General features: G+C 45.5%; 1 protein-coding gene across 1 annotated transcript in view; it reads right to left on the bottom strand.

Annotated features, from left to right (window-relative positions):
* The window catches only part of PRRT3 (proline rich transmembrane protein 3), a 108927-nt gene extending 94480 nt beyond the window's left edge, over positions 1-14447 (bottom strand). Inside the window, exon 1 of the mRNA XM_088473236.1 lies at positions 14276-14447. The gene's annotated coding sequence lies outside the window, so the exon portion shown is untranslated. The remainder of the gene's footprint in view (positions 1-14275) is intronic.
* Positions 14448-23529: the final 9082 nt, after the last annotated feature.

Here is a 23529-nt window from a genome sequence, read left to right as displayed (position 1 = left end):
ACAATTGCAGGAAAAGGGAAAGATATAAATAAGAGAAGGAGAGAGTTATGGGGATCCTGGAGTCTGTTCTATCTATTATAACTGAGAATATTACTTCATAGTAGACTTTTATGGAAAGCTGGAAGTTTCATGTATGTAGTTTGACAAGAGAAAAACCAGATGGACGTTAAGTTATGTCCTGGTGTTAGGCTGTCAGAGTGATGAAAATATAGACTGTTTGTTGCACTTCAACCAAGCTGCAAGAATGTTTTAAATTCTGCAATTTAACTAGATCATATATAGGCTTCCAATGGAAATCTGCTTACTGCCAGCAGAAAGGGCAATGTGAATAGATGGCTGAGGGCAATTCCATTTGTTCCAAGCTGAGGCTAAATAGCTGTGGGAGACTGCTGGTTACTTTTTCTGTCTTAGTAGAGACGACTGGAATTTTCAATACTTTTCCATGGAATATTCACCTCATTCCACATATGAGCGATGAATTTCACACATTACTCTGATGGAACAGATCCTTAAATGGTCCCCCCCCCCATCGTTTTGGTTCTCTCCCTCCCTGAACGCAAAACACACCATAGTGCAGAACTGATTGACGCTACCGCCCAATCGCTATTAACAGGATAATAATTCTGCGCAATGCAAATAGACTGATGATGTAGACCCGATTCTACGTCGCACGTAATGGGGGTTGCGAATTTAATGCGGCTGGAATGGTAATGTGATTACAGTCCGTATTCTTTGTCGTACGCATGTTAGCGAAGGCACCGCCCCTCTGCTCCGTCTGCAAGAGGAGCTTTCATCAATAGCATTGGCAAATATTCCCACCCCATACTAGGTGCGGGGGGATTTAGCATCCACTGTGCATACTAGAAAAACTTCCAAATGACCTCGGCGCTAATACGATTTTTATGCTGTATATAGAAAAACAATGTTTATTTTTAATTATATTACAGCTACAAGCCTTTATTACAGGGCTAGTGAACACCCAATATACATAACACGCTTAATTAGAATCGACTAGAGAAAACTGCGCTAATCAATGTAACCATACAATTGTGAGATAGCAGAAAATGTAACAGTCAGGGCTCAAATCGTTTGAAAATTACTTTTCATTTAATCACATGAAAATAATAAAACATGGGTCACAATACGTATCAATAAACATTTACACCAAAATCCTTTCTGTAATTCTTTAAATCACATGTTCTCAAACTCGGTTGTCAGGACACCAAACAGTGCATGTTTTCCAGGTCTCCTCACATAATCAAGTGAAATAATTATCTCCCCCTATGGTTCCGTCAGTGAGTAATAAATACACCTGTGCACCTGCTAGGTGACCTGGAAAACATGACCTGTGTGGGGTCCTGAGGACCAAGTTTGAGAACCTCTGCTTTAAATCAACAGTGGGAGTATCCCACCCTTGAATATTCGGATCACCGCTTAATTACAGTCTTTATTTAAACAATGCGTCATTGATATCAATGTAAAAAATGAAACTATGTCCAAAAAAAAAGTATTGATATAAAAAAACGCTCTATTATAGTCCTTATTTGGACCTGATACGGGTTTCCAGTGTATCAGTATTGGCACGATTTAAATAGGATCCAGAAGAACTATCCGTAGACATCCTATGGCGATTTGCAAACAGAAACTGTAAAATCACATTTAGTGAAGAGTGAGGTGTCTACGGACATATATTCAAATGTGCTGTGAGTATTCCAGATATTTGCCCAGCTGAACCAGCGTGTTTGGTCTCCGAGATCACTCGGGCGGCAGCCAGAGCCGGATATGCTGCACCAGCAGTCTTTCTGTCTCCCGTGCCAGTCAGCCAGTGATACCGCCAGTACTGAATCGGAGGTCGTTAAAGACCCAGCAGATTTGCTTCAGCACTTGCCGAATAGCCTCTAATGCAGGGGTGGCCAAACAGTCAGAGGCAAAGAGCCCCAAAACATCTGTATGCATGTCAAAGAGCCGAGATCATGTGCTCGCCGAACGTGCACGTGGAAAAAAAGGGGCATGGCCAACTATGCCACGCTAGTGGTATGATGTTTGTAGGAGCATTGTAAAAGCGCATGCACACAATCACCATGGTGGTAACTATTAAAGAGAAAGAAAAAGCCAGAACAATAGTTAAAAAAAAAAAAAACATTGAAAAAACCAGATCCACATAAAATACACTAAAAAAGCCACATATACAAATAATACACTGAAAAAGCCACATCCACAAAAAATACATTGAAAAAAAAAAATAAACATAATACAATCCAACCCCCCTGGTATCATACAGTCCCCCTCATGTGTAACTTCAACATCCTCACATGTGTCACTTCAGCCCCCCATTGGTCACTCCAGCAGCCCCTCGTCTCACAACAGCAGCCCCTACATGTGCCAATCCAGCCCCCCGCTCTCCATGGACCACTCCAGTCCAGCCAGCTTCCCCCATACTCAACGGGCCACTCCAGCCCCCCCCACATGTCACAAATAAAATGAAACCGCGTCTTCCTCGTGGCTGCAGGCTCAGTCACAAGTTGAGCTCCGCCTTCTGTTTGCAGTGTGGCATCACCACATCGCCCATACATGCCTTCGGAGCGGAGAAGACTGCTGTAACAAAAGACGAGCCTCCGCTAAACAGTTGTCAATGTCAATCAGGTGAGCCACATCAGAACAATGGAAGAGCCGCATGTGGCCCACCACTGCTCTAATGAATTGTAAAAGTCCTCAAACGCCAAAGTAGTCTGCCACACTTGAGGGTGCTGACAATCAACGGGTACGCTGACGCGTTTCGCCCCTTTAGCAGAAGCTTTTTTCAAAGAGTCCACTGTGCATACGCACTATTACAAAAAGAAAACATCTCAGCGTTGACATTCTTGTCGCCCCGTCATGGAATCTTGAAGCAAAAGCGCAACCTGAGGATTCTATGGCTGGAACTCTGCACCGGTGCGAATGGCCCGTTCTGCCATGAAAGTCGTCTGCGACCTGGCTCGTTAATAGCCTCATGCAGCTGAGCAATGAGTCACGCTGGGATTAGTGTTTTGTACACGTGCCATCTCTAGGTTTGCTGCCAACTGGTGTGTGCCCAGGCAGAGGATAACATTACTCTAACTCATAAAATATTAGACAGGTTTCATTTGGTTAACCAGAAAGATACTCGGGGAGCCTTAATAATGCTAAATAGTGATCATACATTATAGAAACAACTGCCATCTAGATGTGGTGCGTTTTCTAAAATTAATCCATCCCGATGCCCAATTTACCACACAATTACTGCTCCCTACTTGTGTCTCAGACCTGAATCACACACAGCTGTCTCATTATAGAGTAGTTAACAAATGGGGCTTCGAAATGAGGACAGGTCACACGAAATGTCAGAGCTGACACCAATTTGTCACAGCAGCCGTATGTTAGGTCACGAACTTACTCTTTGTACCAACATATCAAAGATATTTCTTGTTTATTTGTTCACTAATTGCTTTGATGTCTTATAATGGGATATACAGAACAAACACTGCAGTATATTCTGGTACTATATAAATAAATAGCAGTCATAAAAATAATTTTAATAATAATAATAACAACCAATTAAGGAAACTAAAAACAAGAATACGACTTTTCATGGCTAAAGTGGGGATCTAGTTTCAGAGCTATTATCTGCGAATGTTTTCTCATTTGCGTAAATAGCTCAGCTGCTTGAAAAAGCATATAAATGAATAAATGAATGTAGAAAGTTATTAGCCTTCTCGTTTAACAACATTACTGTCAGCAAAAAAAATAAGATCAATATGTGTAAATTTTAAATAAATCTAATTAATAAAGACTATGGGGTCAATCCTATTAGCCACGATGATCTCGCCGGTGCGATGATGGACGCACTTTACGGCAGCCTGGATTCGCTGAATTTTGCTCGCAGCCCAATAGAGCTCCAAGCAAAATTCAGCGAATTTGGAGCGGGATGCAAAGGGTGCGAGGTGGCGGATCGTTGCTGGTGTTTTAACGCCGTTGCAACGGCAACTCGCACCCTTTGCACGTAATAGGATTGACCCCTATATTTGCCATCAATGGTATTTACATCTTGCCTTTGAAAATCTTAAATAATAATTAACGTGACTTGAAAAACAGTAGCAGGTAACCGTTATAATTCTGTAGGCAGCATAAGAAGGCCGATACATCGCTGGGTGACACGGACTGAAACATTAGAAACTAATATACAATCAGTCTGCCAGTACATTGATCAAGATCTCTGCTGGGACTTGTAGTTCCTTAACAGCTGAGGAATTACAGACTGAAACTGAATCCTATTAGGAGAAGCTATATAAATAATATATTAATTATAATAGTAATAATAATCTGCCACAAACCTTAGTAAACCAGCAAATAAAACTTATTTTCTTACAATATGCCACTTTGTAGAACTGGCCCCAAAATATCACGTCATCTCAATATTATTTTACCTCTACGGCTGATTCCCCCTTTCTGGTCAACCAGTAAAATGGTGAGAATGGCTAAATAACATACATTTTTCTTACAGCCCCTACTAGTTCCAGCCCTTAGGCACCTGCCTTGTGGCTGACCTGGGAGTGTCATGTGACTGTGAGCCACTGATTAGGCGCTCGTGATATCATGCATTGTTTGTAGCAACACTTGTGTAGTGGGGAATGCTGTGGTGGGCTGGAATTAGCATGTCCAATTCCACAACAGATTTAGTAAACTGCCTAATCCCATGTGACCTGACAGCAGAATTTCTGAGGTGCCTTGTCCTGTATGGGAAGCACAGTCCTGCATTGCACACAGACACATAAATAGTAGTATGCTCACACCTTGCCACAAAACAATTACAGCTAATGATGCAAATAATCTGCATGCCATCAATTAAATAGCAGCTGGGTGTGCAGTTTAATATAATTTAAGAGAATAGGATAGGGAGTGTTGTATGCCCCCACCCAGTCTAAGTCAGTATTAGTCAACTCCTGACACCATGTGTTTGTCTGTATCGAGAAATTACACATGTTAATTATTATTTCGTATCAGGGCAAAAATGATTAATGAGAACCTTTTGCTTAAGCAGAGTTAAGAGTCTAGACATGCATATCCAATATTCATGCAGCCTATTAAATCACAAGGAGCGACATCATTGAGGAACAAAATGGCTGCCTACAAACTGAGGCATTTATGAAAATGTAGCCAAGAGACCCCTGGAGTTAATGGGGGACAACTTTTTTTCAGTGGGTGGGGGTGCTCACATTGCCTCCTCCTCACATATTTCTGATGGATAGTAGCAGCACAAATATATATCGTTAATGTATGTATACTGTATGTTTTTATAACCTCTCTCTCTCTATTATAATGTACTCCCTACCCCTACTTATGAACTTACCAGTTTTAAACAATGACATCATAACTCATATATATATATATTATATATATATATATAATATTTACAAGAATATACAGATATAGTAACATCACTTAACATTTAATATAGTACACAACGACTTTACTCGAACCGATGGCAAAATTTTCCGTTATTCAATGTACAGTAGTCTCGCAATGGCGCTGAGTTAAATTCGTTTGGACGACGCGGGTGGGGCAGGATTGGGAAATTCTACCACTGAAACGCACAACATTTTCCAATAGATAGTTAATGATGTGAAAATAAGTATTGTGCGTTAAAGTTTTTGGATGTAAAACTAGAAGCCCGTTGGAAACTAGGGGAACACTGTAAAGAGTCGCCTAACCATGAATACTGTCTTAAAATCAAAATATAGATATAATAATAAAAAAAACGTACAGAGGAGTATGGGAAAGAGGGAAAAAGGAGTTATTAACTTTTAATCATAGGGTGAATCCCTTTTTTCCGAACCGTTCCCTTTTTCCAATATTATTTACAAATCTACTCAGTATTCTCAACATTATTCACAGACATCAAAGCTGAATCCCAGTGAAGTGACCCAAGTTATTGTGGCTGTGGTTCCTGGTCAGATGCCCTTTTCCCACAGTCTCAGGATGGCACCAGCACTGAATTAGGATAAATACATTATGATTTACAGCTACGTAGGTAACCGAGCATGAAGAGTTCCTGTGCTCAGTAGTAAGACACTTCAAGCCCTCTCCAAAATCAAGTTGAGACAGGAATTGTCCATGAGCTAATGGAATGTGTCACCAGGTGCCGCTGCACGGGCCGTTTAACCCCAGATGCTGGTAGGTTCCAGATCACATAAAGTGCACGCAAGGTAGATAAACATGCCATGAAACTGTATCAGTAATAGTAACATCTCCTTTTCATGTATCAGGTGGAGATACCAGGTGTTCTCATGGGTCAGGTGGAGGTACCAGGTGTTCAGCGTATATACAGCTCCCAACATCCTCAGCCCCTTAAGCTGGGTACACGATACACGATATGTCGTGCAATCATTGTAGTGTAGTGTGTACTCCCAATCTGTCGTTTACACATATCGGTCATCTTTTCGTCTCATTTGCTGTGCTGCACGTCAGATGGGACGATGCGATGTAGGATGCTGCAATTTTCCCCGAACACGATAAATGTACAGGTACGTATATTGTTGCATTCTATCAGAAGAACGTCACTAGATCATCGAGTCTTTCAAGTGTGTACCCAGCTTTAGTCCTGGCATGTCCTAGCTGCTCTATGGTGTGACATGTCACCGGATCTGGTTATTGGGCTCATGAGTTTTGTTTAGAACCCAGACCACATAGTAAGTACAGCTATTGTTCTACATACAGTATATCTTCCTAACCTTATCTTTTTGTCTGTTCCTGAGACCCCTTACACATTTCCTGGCAGAAGGCACGTGGGCTGTCAGACATATAACTTATTCTATCCTGGACGAGGATGGTCCTGTCCGAAATTTACATACAGACCCAAATTTCAGACAACTAAAGAGTTACACTAAAGGGACACTAGAGAGCTGTTACACAAATAATTGTGATACTTTCATCATACTTATCTACTCTCCCGGAAAGTGCAGGAGGTTCCTAATTTATCGGCTAATCCCGAGCACCCCAGTAGAGAGGGTCCCGCATCCCACACACATTTTAGTGAAGTGGGCAGGATGGGGAGATAATACCAGGGAATGCGAGTCTCCACGGACTTGCGATTCACGGCAGTTTGCCGCCACAGGGGAGGGGCCTAATGACGCAAAGAGCCCGACTCCGTCCCCCGAAATGATCATCCGCATCTCCTCTCTGGGAGAAGCCAAGAGAGGAGTAACTAAAAGTCAGCAAGTATGACGTTCATTCTGCTGTGACCTGAATCAATAATCATGAAAATACGGCCTATTTATTCAACTGGAACTGGTGACATCACTAAAGCTGGGTACACACTAGATGATATACAGTCAGGTGCATAAATATTGGGACATTGACAGAATTTTCATATTTTGGTCTCTATTCACCACCACAATGGCTTTGAAATGAAACAAACAAGATGTGCTTTAACTGCAGACTTTCAGATTTAATTTGAGGGTAATTACATCCAAATCAGGTGAACGGTGTAGGAATTACAACGGTTTCTATATGTGCCTCCCACTTTTTAAGGGGCCAAAAGTAATGGGACTATCAACTCAAAAGCTATTTCATGGACAGGTGTGGGCTATTCCCTCGTTATTTCATTATCAATTAAGCAGGTAAAAGGTCTGGAGTTGATTCTAGGTGTGACATTTGCATTTGGAATCATTTGCTGTTGGAATCATTTGCTGTCGACTCTCAATATGAAATCCAAAGAGCTGTCACTATCAGTGAAGCAAGCCATCATTAGGCTGAAAAATCAAAACAAACCCATCAGAGATAGCAAAAACATTAGGTGTGGCCAAATCAACTGTTTGGAACATTCTTAAAAAGAAAGAATGCACCGGAGAGCTCAGCAACACCAAAAGACCCGGAAGACCACGGAAAACAATTGTGGTGGATGACAAGAATTATTTCCCTGGTGAAGAAAAACCCCTTCACAACAGTTGGCCAAATCAAGAACACTCTCCAGGAGGTAGGTGTATATGTGTCAAAGGCAACAATCAATAGAAGACTTCACAAGAGTGAATATAGAGGGTTCACCACAAGATGTAAACCATTGGTGAGCCACAAAAATAGGACCAGATTAGAGTTTGCCAAACAACATCTAAAAAAGCCATTACAGTTCTGGAACAACATCCTATGGACAGATGAGACAAAGGCCCTCATTCAGAGCCGTACGCTCTGAGCAGAGCGCACGCTCTGAATGAGGGCCGGCCTCCATGAAAATGGAGCGTCCTCCTGGACGCTCGTATAGCTGCGGGTCACCACCCACAGGCTATACGAGCGTGCATTTTGATGGCCGCGATGGTCGTGACCATCGCGACCATCGAAACTGCGAGCCAGAGCCTGCGGTTGAGGTTTTCAACCGCAAGCTCCGGAGTGATTTTGGCTCTATCAGAGCCAAAATCACTCCCACTGACATCACTAGTGATGTCAGTGGGCCGGCTTCTGACGGGAGGCATTCCCGTGGGAACGCCCCTGTCAGGGTGGCACGCCCCCGGCACGCCTACCAAAGGGGGCATGCTGTCAATCAACATCGACAGCACGCCCCCTTTGATCAGACACAACGAGCGAAGTACTTTCCTTCGCTCGTCGCGTCTGGCGCATGCGCACGACGGAGCTCCCTCCGTCGTGCGCATGCTCAGTCCATAACATCGACCCACTTGCGAGCGGACAGCCCCAAGATCAACTTGTACCAGAGTGATGGGAAGAGAAGAGTATGGAGAAGGAAAGGAACTGCTCATGATCCAAAACATACCACCTCATCAGCGAAGCATGGTGGTGGCAGTGTCATGACGTGGGCATGTATGGCTGCCAATGGAACTGGTTCCCTTGTATTTAGTGATGATGTGACTGCTGACAAAAGCAGCAGAATGAATTCTGAAGTGTTTCAGGCAATATTATATGCTCATATTCAGTCAAATGCTTCAGAACTCATTGGACAGCGCTTCACAGTGCAGATGGACAATGACCCGAAGCATACTGCAAAAGCAACCAAAGAGTTTTTTAAGGCTAAAAAGTGGAATGTTATGCAATGGCCAAGTCAATCCCCTGACCTGAATCCGATTGAGCATGCATTTCACTTGATGAAGACAAAACTGAAGTGAAAATGCCCCAAGAGCAAGCAGGAACTGAAGACATTTGCAGTAGAGGCCTGGCAGAGCATCACCAGGGATGAAACCCAGCGTCTGGTGATGTCTATGCGTTCCAGACTTCAGGCTGTAATTGCCTGCAAAGAATTTGAAACAAAGTATTAAAAAGTGAAAGTTAGATTTAGGATTGTTTAGTTTGTCCCATTACTTTTGGCCCCTTAAAAAGTGGGAGGCACATATAGAAACCGTTGTAATTCCTACACCGTTCACCTGATTTGGATGTAATTACCCTCAAATTAAATCTGAAAGTCTGCAGTTAAAGCACATCTTGTTTGTTTCATTTCAAAGCCATTGTGGTGGTGAATAGAGGCCAAAATATGAAAATTCTGTCAATATCCCAATATTTATGCACCTGCCTGTATCATACGATTTGACGATTTTAGATGAATTGGAACGTCAAATCGTCCACATCGTCTAGTGTATACGCAGTATTGCATGCTCCCGTGCGTCGTTCATCGCATCTTCAGATCTGAAGATATCGTTAATTTTGTGCAAATAGTCTAGTGTGTTCGTTCTACCAGACAAAAAGGCGATATGTTAACGTTATATAGTTAGCGATCTAACGGGCAAACGATGTTTCATTCGGTCTTTTGACGGATTGTTCTGTGGATGAAGGGAAATAGGAATGACCATCGCGTCGTTTGCACATTGTCTAGTGTGTACCCAGCTTAAGGCAGGGTCGTCTTAACGTACAGCATGGGCACACTGGGCAGCTGCCCGGGGCACTTTAATACTAGGGGTCTTTGAAGATGTGCTGGAAGTGTCTGTGTGACTGCTGGTCCCTTTCCCTGTGCTGTGTGGAGCAGAAGCGTAGAAATCCCCTTTTAGTATGCAGGAAAGTTGGAATATGCCGAGGACCTGCAGGTCACTTTGTACTGATGTACAGTACCACTGAGAGATACACCTGCCCCCCCATTATACCTCGCTCGTCCAATCACCAGCTCTGGACCAGCTGACATTGAGCCAAGCCCCTGTGTAACCGCTGGGAAACAGGGAACACTATACAGATAAAGTACTGGGGAATGCATAGATTTTATAAATCCCATCAGACTTTCCATAAGGTAACATGTGCTGCTCTGATTGTGTGTAATCCACATACAGGTCCTGATTCAGCAAGGAACGCAGTTGCTTTTACGCACGCAATCCGCCGATTGTTGCATACTGCGCATGCGTATGCATCGCGGTGCGTGTGTGCGAACCAGTCACTGCGATCGGCACTGCGATCGCAGTGACTACACAGCCTCATTGCAGAGTGATTGACAGGAAGTACTGTTTGGGGGTGGTGACAGGGGGGTGGTCGGAGAAATGCAGGCGTGCCAGTACATTTCATCGGCGTTGCAGGGGCGTGCATAAATTTGCCACTTCAATACTATACGCAGCCTGAAGCCTCATAGCGAGCGCTGAAGTAAGCAATTCCTGAGTAAGGTCTGACCTGCCTTACCTGTGTGCGAGGCTTCGATGGTACTCTATTGTACCAATGTTTTCGCAGTCTTGCTAAACATTACGGATGTGCGTGTAGGTGAAGTGGGCATCCTTATGTAGTGCTGCAGCGGCATTGCGATCGCTATTGGTTAGCATACATTCGTAGTGAAACTGCGTGTTGTCGCTATATTGCGTTCCATAGTGAATCAGGCCCACAGAGCGACCGGGGAGCATCTTTCTCTGCCTTCCTCTCAGCCGGCAGTCCTATGTACAGAGTGAGCGGCTGCACATTACGTGGCTCAGAGGCAGGCAATTACAGTGGGCAGGCAGCATTCTCTACCTTCCTTATGGATGGACATCTAGACTTCTTCTGTACATGCGCACAGTATAACCATTGCGATAGTCATACCATGGAATGGTTGCGATGTGCGCTGGATTTGATGTTGGAATCTCTGCAACCATTGGATGCTGGGATTCCAATGTCCATCCCTAACCTGCCTCCCAGCCTGCAGCCAGACAGTGAATGGTTGTCAGCATGCTGACTTGATTTGTAGATGGCTGAAGCTATCCACCAATAAGAGTGCAGCATTCCCTACGTGCCTCCCAGCCTGCAGCCAGACTGTGAATGGCTATCAGCATGCTGATTGGTGGATGGTTGGAGCTATCCACCAATAAGAGTGCAGCATTCCCTACGTGCCTCCCAGCCTGCAGCCAGACTGTGAATGGCTATCAGCATGCTGATTGGTGGATGGTTGGAGCTATCCACTAATAAGAGTGCAGCATTCCCTACCTGCCTCCCAGCCTGCAGCCAGACTGTGAATGGCTGTCAGCATGCTGATTAGTTGATGGCTGGAGCTATCCACCAATCAGAGTGCTGACAGCCATTCACTGTAAGGTAGGGACGGCCATCGTTATGATTACCATCGGCAGCGGCTCCTACCCTCTTTGATGAGGGGGGCTGCCGGAGCTGAAAATGACAGGGTCACTCATCAGTTCCTGCGGTCCTGCCTCCTCTAGGTCCTGCGCAATTGATCTGTCAGGCACCGTGACCGGCACTTGCGCATTAGCGGCGTGGAGCCACGCATGCACATGTCACCGGCTTCCAATGGGCTGCATTGCCTGCAGCCCCAAGAAGCCGGTTAGGGCTGGCGGAAAGGCAGAGTAGCGGCTTCCTCCTGGAAACCGCTCTCTGCTAATAGCAGCCCGGACTGGCAGTCCTAGGGGGGAGGAGACACCTCCCCCAGGGGATGCCTGTTGCATATGTGACTGGCAGGTGGCGCTTCCAATAGGAAGCCACTGCCAGTCACAATGTAGAGAGTGCAGCCACAGACTGAGTTGACTACACTGAGGTGGTTTTTGCTGGGGGGGGCTGCAGACTCGCAGCCCCAAGGCAAAATCCACCACTGCTTACCATCGATGGTTACCATCGATCTGAAAATAGCAAGTGGCATTCGATGGTAACCAACTATGCAATGGATGACCATCAATGTCTTCACCAAACCAATAGTCATCCCTGTTCTGTCAATGACTGGCTTGTTGGCCAATTAGAACCAGGGGGTGTGGCTTCATGGGAGTCGGGCGGAGCTATGCTCCATGTCCCGGGCACCTTGTAAAAACTAAAAAAAAAACTAGCTGAGTGGCTGGCAGTTTATCACTTTCCAGAGCTTAGTACATCTCCCCCAAATTATGAGAATGCATCCTATCAATTCACTAATAACCCTGTACCGCAATGATGTCACGTTTTGCGAAGTAACTTGATAGAAATCATTCTAAAATACAGTTTCATGGCACTTAGGTGAAAGGTGCAATGTAAAGTAATATCCTATTCATATTGCATTAACTTTTGTTTCCCTCTCTCACTAAAAAATTAGTAAACGTCTACATAGATTAACAAAGAACAACAGACCTGTTATCTACAATCCAGAGACCTATTGTAAACTTATCCTATCACCCTCTATAACAATACCCCTCCGGGACAATGGGCCTGATTACTATTTCTAAGCAAACTTGATGGTGTGCGTGTGCAGGTCTCCTTCCACATGCTGCGGCGGTTTGGGGGCGTGGAGTAGGCAGCGACGGTCAGCGTTCCAGAAAAAAAGGAGGTGTGTCACCCCCATTTACTCATAGCGCTTAGGCCAGGCCCTGTGTCTTCCGATGCAGATTTACCTGCCTCTGTTACATATCTGAGATTAATTTATATATTTCCTAAATTTGGAACAACATTAAACGATGGCGGCTTTAACGTATATATATATATATATACACATTGTAACTACAGGCAATCCAATGCTGGAGTATTTCCGAAGCATCTCCCCTTCTCGGCTCTAGCACACTGACAGTAATTGGATTGGATTGCTGAAGCAACCAGTGATATCATTACTGAGAGGCAGCCATATAGAATCCTGACAGCTGATCTCTTTCCCATTAATGGACATGTGAGGTCCGATGAGAATTGTCAATAAAATATCAAAATAAAAAATGTAACTAAATATAAAAAAAAAACATAAAAACAATATAAACCAGAAAACGATAAAAAAAATAAATAGAATAAAAAATAGCGCATTTGTGCTTTGAATCGGAAGCTGCGTTCTGTGTCTGTTCTTTGGTACTGTACATGTTTTATGTTTGTGGCAGCAGACGGGTATAATAATCATCTGGTTCGGTTTGGAAAAAACAATCACAATATTAGAGCGGAGGTGAAAAAAAAACAAACACAAAGAAAAGTAATGCGTTCAGCCCTAGACCCACGCTGCATGCTGCACATCCGGTAACATGATATTATCATGCCCTTAATGTGCCTGGGTAACAGAAAAAAAAAAGCAAATGATCTTTTCAGAGATAACTATCAAGAGATAAGCAGCTTTCACTGTGCAGCCTGTGACTGTCTGGCCGACCCAGGCTGAATGTGGCCACCTCGCTGACACTTCATAGAATACTAGAACATACAGTGTACACTGACCTGAAAACAGTGCTCTCATAAGCAGAACTACTTATCTCTGGATACCTGATCAACAGGTTTAAATGCTCAGTGTTGTGTCTGAGACAACATTACAAAGGTCATTCAAGTGAGCAAAACAATGTGTGTATGTGTCTGTCCATCCTTGTGTATGTATATAGATATATACACACACAAACACACATAATTAGGCTGCCAAGGGTTAAGTTGCAAGGAAATATTCTCTCTGTAAAGCTCTGTGGAATATATATATATATATATTCCGCACTATATAAATAACTGGTAATAATAATAACAATATAACAGTAGTGCTTGACCTTAACCTATACATCAGGTGTCAGTATAATGGCGTTCTGGGACCCCAAGTGTCAGTGTGCCATTGCTTGCTCTGCACCCCCAAAAGAGTTCCTAATACAGTGTATTGCAAAATTCAGGGGATCCCAGTAACATATTAATGCGGTACCCGCCTCTACACTATAACCTCTATTTTCCTACAGCCTATCCACCAACATAAAATTAGAGTGCAAGCTCTGTGAGACAAATAGAAACAAGCATCTGATCTGCACTACTGATTCGCTTTCGACTAAGTACAGTACCTCTGTATTTTTATCAAAATGGGGTTCGCCGGTGAATGCTTCCCTGTCGACAGTGTGATGTCAAGAAAAGGCAGCGTATCAATGTCTGTCTACTCATTCAGTTATAAAGATGAGCGATAGACCAGACTTACCATCTGCCTGTGCCCTCTCTGTCCTCTCCTCTCCTGTGATACAATAAGAATCCTGCTGCTTGTGTTCTCAGGAGAGGTGACCAGATGCTAAGTCCCTGGTGGGAAGGCAGGAATGAAGCTGCATTGCTCTTGTCCTCCTTTTGCTTGGATCATATATGTCTGACTGTGTCTATCTCCCTCTTTCCAAGTGGCTTCAGTAATCTGTACAGAGCTGTAATAAAGCCCAGGGTTACACCTCCAAATCAGACTGAGCCAGAGAGGGAGAGACAGAGGAAAGCTATGCAATGCTTATGGGGAAGGGAGGCTGGCTCATTCCTGCTCAGCCACTTTTTAACCTCTGCTATTTGCATGCCAGGATGAACAGAAGGAAGTGCTCCTGGAAAGCCATTTATTTTCTGGAGTGGAGAAAACTGGCAGTGGACAAGACTCCTTCGCTTGTCGATTATTGTTTTCCCCTCTGTCGATTCCATGAGAAGAAAATGGCAGATGAAGAATGTGTTATGAGACGAGTCCCAAAACTCCTGCAAAATCATGATCCGACTGGAGAAATAGGGACAACATTCTTCAGTGACTGCTCACGGCAGCCTAAGCATCACTTTCATTGTTAGCTTCATCTATAAAGAATTTGGATCCATTGGAAGTATAGGAGACTACAGTTTATTGTTAGGAAGGAATGCGGCTACTTTGGAGCCTATTTTCCTAGTTTTAAAAGTCAGGTTGTGATTAGATTTGAGGTTTCTATATGGGAGTGAAATGCGTCTCTTTAAAAGGGCACAGAAGACCCTTCGCATTTCATGGGTTTTTGAAAATATTTTTTTTCCCTACAATTGTCAACATAAATTATTTTTGTAACTATACAAATTGGAAGTATCACTACAAGCTCAAATTTATGGAGTGGTATGGTGGACAAAATTATATTTAGTGACGGGCCCCACCAGTCTCAAGACAAAAAGTGGAGAAGTTGCTCATAGCAACCAATCGGCAATGGGCAAAATCTCAACTTTTTCTCTTTAGAAGGTCGGAGACATTTCCCCCTATGGCCCATAAAAATGCCACTTTTGCTGGTCCACAGGCCAAACAGTGTACTGCAACGTGTGGGCAGCAGCACTGAATGACCAATGGATAATATAGGTATCTGGTTACATGATTAGGCTCAGCTCACATTTCTGATACGCACCTGGGTATTTTGGTCCCCTGATCCTTGAAAATCACAATGGAAAGCAAACATTGGTCACAAACTATTGTTTAGTTTTAAATTTTGGTTCCAGAACATGAATGGTTTCAAATGTTTTCCGATGTCTCTACTTGTATAAAGTAAATTAGGACTTCCTGTGATCATCCTTATCTTATGCTCATCTTGATGGAGGCTTATATACTTTACAAATGGTACAAAAATATATAAAGATGTGTGCATTTTAATCACAATACAATGCAGTAATCAAATTAAACCAGATAGGACAAATCATTTGTGTTTGTTCTACCCACCAAAACTAAATATTTAGCTCAACTTGCCAGGAAAGGAATCCGATAAAGGTGTCTACAATAGACACAATAATAATAGTAAGTGGTTCATAATAGGAAAGAGACTTTGGAGTAGATTTACTAATGAGCAGTTGTTAAAGTCGCTTATCATCGATGGTTGTGACTGATAGATTTAAATTGGATTTATAGGAATTAAATGCTGAACAAGCTTGCCATGTATTCCTATTGTCATTGTCCTCAAACAAGCCCAAGACCATGTAAACAGTACCAGCACCCCCACCCCTCTCTCTGCACCCCCACTTGTCACTCTACGAATATCATTCACATGTTTATATGAAGCCTTTTATGATAATACAGTGATGGTGGGCATAGACATAGTGGGAGCAGGTGATGCAATTACTATGGGGCCCAGAGACTAAGGGGGCCCAACTCGAGTCATGTAGTTGTCTACCAAGTTCCCAGAATTGCCTGCTAAGCAACTGGGTCTTGAAGGGAGGTCTTGTAAGGTAGCATAATCTGAACAGGGCACTGTAATGTGGTATAATATGAACAGGGCACTGTAATGTGGTATAATATGAACTGGGCACTGTAATGTGGCATCATCTGAACTGGGAACTGTAATGTGGCATCATCTGAACTGGATGGCACTGTATGTTACGTAATATATACAAAAGCACTGTAATGATGCACAATATGAGCTGGAGGATTATTGTGTGGTATAGGAACAAGGGACGCTAATGTGGCATAATAGGAACTGGGCACTATAATGTTGTATAACATGAACTGGATAGCACTGTAATGTTACGTAATATGAACTGGAGCACTGTAGTGTGGCACAATATGAGCTGCAGGACTATAGTGTGTTATGATAGGAACAGGGGTCACTAATGTGGCATAATATGAACTGAGGCACTGTAATGTGGCATAATGAACTGAGTGCACTGTGAGGTGGCATAATATAAATTGGAGGCACTGAAATATTGCATAGTATGAAATGTGGGAAATACAATGTGGCATAAAATGAACTGGTGCCACTACTATGTAGCATAATATGGACTGGAGGCATTACAATGTGCCATTATGAACTGAGGGCACATCGATGTGACATAATATGTACTGGTGACACTGTATGGCTTAATGTGAATTGGGGTTACTGTGTAGCATAATATATACTGGCAGCACTACAATTTAACATATTGTGAACTAGGGCACAACTATGGGGCATACAATGAACTAGGGATCTACTATGGGACATAAAATGAACGAGGGCATTTTACAAACGGGCATGACAGTAACTAATATAATACTATTGGGCATAAAATTAGCTAGGGCATTACTATGAAGCATAAAATCAACAACTGCAGCAGAAAAAGGTGTCTCTCTACAAGGATAGGGGCCCTTTGAAAATGTTGCTATGGGGCCAGAGCTGTAACTTGTGTTCCTAACGCTGACCACGCCCCCTCTGTGTGATCTCATATGGAGGGGGAGGGACCTCAAATGCTGGGAATTACAGCAATGCCCGGAGCAGCGGTGTGCATGCCTGAAGCATCCTAAGTACGCTTCAGGTGGCACTGCTGTAAAGATACTGGCTGCAGGGTGCCTAGAAAGGCACTCTGCTAGTCAGATGCAGGGGCCGTGGGTGAGTGGCTGTGCCACCCACAGCGCTCTGTCGCATACCCTTAGTTACGGCCCTGTATGGGGCCCACAAAGTTCTGGCTATGCCCCTCTTAAAACGCCCCTGGACAAGACTCTAAACATGGCTTCCCATAGTCCAGACATGGCCATCCAGAAGACCGACATAAACCATTAAACATTTCAATATTTGACTGTTTTTACTTATTTTAAAAAATAAAAATTGTTGTGGTCCTGTCCTCGCTCACGCCAGCATCCCACTAGTACTATTCTCCAGGCTGCGGCACCTGTGGACCTGGGAGCCTGAGCAGGCCTGCAGTCAGTGTGCTGAGTAAGCAGATTCTTTATTCTTTTACATTTAGTTAACAGCATAATCACGTATTGGCGAGTCATCTATGTAATGTGCTGCAGGAAACCCAGAGCTGGGTGACCCAGAGACAGCTATTACATACAATGACTCAACACTGATCACAGTCAGTACTAATGCCTCATGCAGTTAATGTCTATTTCATATACAGTACAAACATACAAAGAAGCCATACACGCACACACGCACGCACACACGCACACATAGCTACAGACATTCATAGAATTCCATTCTAGGCTGAACATTTAGGGATAGATTGATTAGGTGTGAATTGGGTTGGATGAATCCGAACCGCTGATTTTGTGCAATTGAGTTAGAAATCAGTGATCACTTTATCTCTTCTAGTCGTGCCATGTCGTGACTCGGTAGCACTGTCTTTTCGTGCGTCATTTTCCCTTCAAATGCATCTTATTCACAGAGTGATGCGAATAGGCTACACAAGCAGCTTATGCTGATTAAACCGATATGCGGCATGCCTATATTCTGTGTGCATAAGACGCTCTGCGCTACCGAGTCGTGCGTTGCTCACATGTTAAGTTTAACGTGACTTGTAGTGCATGGAGGCAACATGTATGTGGACACATCTGTATGGCAATGTGTAATATGCATTTGGAGGAGTTTGAATAGTAAAATTTGTTAATTTTCATGTCACTTTCTCTAAATAGCTAAAATATGGGTTTAATGATGATAGGTCATTTTTCCACCATTACTAAAATGTGTAAAAATCAACCATTTGACACCTGCTGCTGAGGTGAGAAAGCGGAGACTGCTGCTGATGTGAGAAAGCGGAGACTGCTGCTGATGTCAGAAAGCGGAGACTGCTGCTGAGGTGAGAAAGCGGAGACTGCAGCTGATGTGAGAAAGCGGAGACCGCTGCTGATGTGAGAAAGCGGAGACTGCTGCTGAGGTCAGAAAGCGGAGACTGCTGCTGAGGTCAGAAAGCGGAGACTGCTGCTGATGTGAGAAAGCGGAGACTGCTGCTGAGGTCAGAAAGCGGAGACTGCTGCTGATGTCAGAAAGCGGAGACTGCTGCTGATGTGAGAAAGCGATGACCGCTGCTGATGTGAGAAAGCGGAGACTGCTGATGTGAGAAAGCGGAGACTGCTGCTGATGTGAGAAAGCGGAGACTGCTGCTGATGTGAGAAAGCGGAGACTGCTGCTGATGTGAGAAAGCGGAGACTGCTGCTGATGTGAGAAAGCGGAGACTGCTGCTGAGGTGAGAAAGCGGAGACCGCTGCTGATGTGAGAAAGCGATGACCGCTGCTGAGGTGAGAAAGCGGAGACTGCTGCTGATGTGAGAAAGCGGAGACTGCTGCTGATGTGAGAAAGCGATGACCGCTGCTGAGGTGAGAAAGCGGAGACTGCTGCTGAGGTGAGAAAGCGGAGACCGCTGCTGAGGTGAGAAAGCGGAGACCGCTGCTGAGGTGAGAAAGCGATGACCGCTGCTGAGGTGAGAAAGCGGAGACTGCTGCTGAGGTGAGAAAGCGGAGACCGCTGCTGATGTGAGAAAGCGATGACCGCTGCTGAGGTGAGAAAGCGGAGACCGCTGCTGAGGTGAGAAAGCGGAGACTGCTGCTGAGGTGAGAAAGCGGAGACTGCTGCTGATGTGAGAAAGCGGAGACTGCTGCTGATGTGAGAAAGCGGTGACTGCTGCTGAGGTGAGAAAGCGGTGACCGCTGCTGAGGTGAGAAAGCGATGACCGCTGCTGATGTGAGAAAGCGGAGACCGCTGCTGATGTGAGAAAGCGGAGACTGCTGCTGATGTGAGAAAGCGGAGACTGCTGCTGATGTGAGAAAGCGATGACCGCTGCTGAGGTGAGAAAGCGGAGACTGCTGCTGAGGTGAGAAAGCACAGGCTGCTGCTGATGTGAGAAAGCGATGACCGCTGCTGAGGTGAGAAAGCGATGACCGCTGCTGAGGTGAGAAAGCGGAGACCGCTGCTGATGTGAGAAAGCGGAGACCGCTGCTGATGTGAGAAAGCGATGACCGCTGCTGAGGTGAGAAAGCGGAGACTGCTGCTGAGGTGAGAAAGCGGAGACTGCTGCTGATGTGAGAAAGCGGAGACTGCTGCTGATGTGAGAAAGCGATGACCGCTGCTGAGGTGAGAAAGCGGAGACTGCTGCTGAGGTGAGAAAGCGGAGACCGCTGCTGATGTGAGAAAGCGATGACCGCTGCTGAGGTGAGAAAGCGGAGACCGCTGCTGAGGTGAGAAAGCGGAGACTGCTGCTGAGGTGAGAAAGCGGAGACTGCTGCTGAGGTGAGAAAGCGGAGACTGCTGCTGATGTGAGAAAGCGGTGACTGCTGCTGAGGTGAGAAAGCGGTGACTGCTGCTGATGTGAGAAAGCGGAGACTGCTGCTGATGTGAGAAAGCGGAGACTGCTGCTGATGTGAGAAAGCGGAGACTGCTGCTGATGTGAGAAAGCGGTGACTGCTGCTGAGGTGAGAAAGCAGAGACTGCTGCTGAGGTGAGAAAGCGGAGACTGCTGCTGAGGTGAGAAAGCGGTGATTGCTGCTGAGGTGAGAAAGCGGAGACTGCTGCTGAGGTGAGAAAGCGGTGATTGCTGCTGAGGTGAGAAAGCGGAGACTGCTGCTGAGGTGAGAAAGCGGAGACTGCTGCTGAGGTGAGAAAGCGGAGACTGCTGCTGATGTGAGAAAGCGGAGACTGCTGCTGAGGTGAGAAAGCGGAGACTGCTGCTGAGGTGAGAAAGCGGAGGCTGCTGCTGAGGTGAGAAAGCGGTGATTGCTGCTGAAGTGAGAAAGCGGAGACTGCTGCTGAGGTGAGAAAGCGGAGACTGCTGCTGAGGTGAGAAAGCGGAGACTGCTGCTGATGTGAGAAAGCGGAGACTGCTGCTGATGTGAGAAAGCGGAGACTGCTGCTGAGGTGAGAAAGCGGAGGCTGCTGCTGAGGTGAGAAAGCGGTGACTGCTGCTGAGGTGAGAAAGTGGAGACTGCTGCTGAGGTGAGAAAGCGGAGACTGCTGCTGATGTGAAAAAGCGGAGACTGCTGCTGAGGTGAGAAAGCGGAGACTGCTGCTGATGTCAGAAAGCGGAGACTGCTGCTGAGGTGAGAAAGCGGAGACTGCTGCTGAGGTGAGAAAGCGGAGACTGCTGCTGATGTGAGAAAGCGGAGACTGCTGCTGAGGTGAGAAAGCGGAGACTGCTGCTGAGGTGAGAAAGTGGTGACTGCTGCTGAGGTGAGAAAGCGGAGACTGCTGCTGAGGTGAGAAAGTGGTGACTGCTGCTGAGGTGAGAAAGTGGTGACTGCTGCTGAGGTGAGAAAGCGGTGAGAAAGAGAAAGCTTCTCTTGTGACCCACTCTGCTGGGCTGTCTATGCGCAGCGAGCGAATGCATTGTGAACTTTCACTAAGGTATGCACACGCACAATGCATACACACTGGATGCCATCAGCAGCAGCGAGAGTATGCATCTTAGCGAGCGGGTCTGTATCAGGCCCTTAATCCCTAGGAAAACATACCTCCCAAAATTTATAAATGTAACTTTGGGACAAAGTAGACCCCCATACATCGTGTAGTGTATGGAGGTTGTCCGATTTTCGGACTGTCACCTTCCCTGTAGGCTAGCACAGCGTACTGTATTGGTGGGTACACACTACACGATATGCTCCCTGAGCGATATCGTGTAGTGTTGTCCCCGGCAGGCTGTGCTCAATGTCGTTCATGACATTGAGCACAGCCGCTGAACGATATCATTAACGATATCGTTCAGCGCCGGGCTCTCTCCCCCATTCCCTGACATGCAGCAACCTGACGAGATCGTCAGGTTGGCCTGCATGTCAGCCCGATGAACGATAATGACGAACGACCCGCAGGAACGCGCGTCGTCGTTATCGTTCATCTTTTTGGGGTTAAAAATGGACGATAAAGTGGACGACTGAACGATAACGATATCGTTATTGTTCAGTCGTCCACTTTATCGCCCAGTGTGTACGCACCTTATGACGTGCACTGGACAGATTTAAGTAAACATATTGCTATGCGTTACACCAAATTCATGTTATTGCACTGTGGGCCTGATTCAGCAAGGAACACAGGTGCTAAGACGCACACAATCGGGCGATTGTTGCGTACTGTGCATGCGCAGCGGCTACGCAGACCAATCGCAGAGTGATTGACAGGAAGTACCATTTTTGGGTGGTGACGGGGTGGTCGGGCGAACGCAGGCGCCCCAGTGCGTTTCAACGCCGTTGCAGGGGCATACATAAATTATCCACTGTGATACCATACGCAGCCTGAGGCCTCATAGCGTGAGCTGAAGTTAGCAATTCCTGAGTGAGGTCTAACCTGCCTTAACTGCGCATATGGATCCGATGGTACTCGATTGTACCGATGTTTTCGCTGTCTTGCTAACCATTACGGATGTGCGTGTAGGTGAAGTGAGCGTCCTTATGTAGTGCTGTGGTGGCATTGCGATCGCTATGTATTAGCATACTCTCAGTTGAACTGTGGGTCTGATGCAGATATGGTCGCAAGGCTGCGTTCGTATGCAAATCCCACGATCGCTAGCAAGACATTAGCACAACCACTATGTTATGCTGTGCGATTGAGGTATGTATTTAGACGCCCACCAGCCTGACACAAGACGCCCACTTTCCCTTAGTAACAGACATCATCTCCATGAAGTGTATGAAACAATCGGTAACATCGGCTGACATCGGACCCATATTCACCACTTATGGTTGACCATACCCTACCGCAAGCACTGCGAATGCTGCTGTTTTTAATTCAGTCACGTGACGTGTATGCTGAGGATGCGTGTTAATTATGCACGCCCCTGAAATGGCGTTCCAATGCACAGACATGCCTGTGTTGGCACCACCACACCCCCGTTACCATCGACCACCCTCTGTCACCACCCACAAACGGCACATCCTGTCATTCATGCTTGCGGAGCGTCTATGTACTGGGTGCGACTGCTTCCCGATCGCAGTGACTGATTTACGCACGCGCACTGCGTCTTGTACACATGCGCAGATTGGCAGGCTGCGTGCGAATGTAACTTTACGACCGCGTCTGAGTCAGGCCCTGTGTGCGTACGCTATATTGCGATCCGTAGTGGATCAGGCTCTGTGTTTTTAAAAGAAACCTTTTGTGGACTGAGGGCCTGATTCAGAGACAGACGCTAACGCGATTGCAGCTGCGATTACATATGCAACACCGCAGCGAAAATATGCTAATGTTCGCAAAGATCACTGGAGCATAAAGACGCCCACTGCTGCCCTTTTACCTGCGTGCGACGACGCATACCTGCGTAAATATTGGTAACAGCGAACCACATCGATGGCCATCTTACCCTTGCGGCAGGTCTGACCTGCCGCAGCCTTGTGGGCTCTTCTGACACGCAGAGCTGCATATGTGATAGCAGTGGCTAATTTATGCATGCCCATGTAATGGCGTTCAAACGGCCAGGCACGCCTGCTTTTCTTTGACCACTGCCTGTTACTACTCCCAAACGCTGACTTGTCAGTCACTTTGTGATGAGATCCACTCTGCGTCCGTAATCGCAATGCGATCGCTGCGCACGCACAGTGCGGCTTATGCACATTCGCAATGGCAAATAACCTCTCGATCTGCGTGACAATTGCATTAGCGTCCATCTCTGAATTAGGCCCTGGGTACAAAGCCCACAGAGAAAATCGTAACCAGCGCACAAGGACTGGTATTCTAAGCATTACAAGATCCCAAGGATTGTCAGTGAAGATGTCTCATTGCACGCTATATTGTTACTGCATCTATAGGAACAGCTGCAAAAACTGTG

The sequence above is a fragment of the Taudactylus pleione genome, unplaced genomic scaffold, assembly GCF_031769625.1.
Source record: "Taudactylus pleione unplaced genomic scaffold, aTauple2 ptg000133l, whole genome shotgun sequence".
NCBI classification, from domain to species: domain Eukaryota; kingdom Metazoa; phylum Chordata; class Amphibia; order Anura; family Myobatrachidae; genus Taudactylus; species Taudactylus pleione.
Note: the sequence above shows the minus strand (reverse complement) of the source record. Positions and strands in the feature narration are given on the sequence as shown.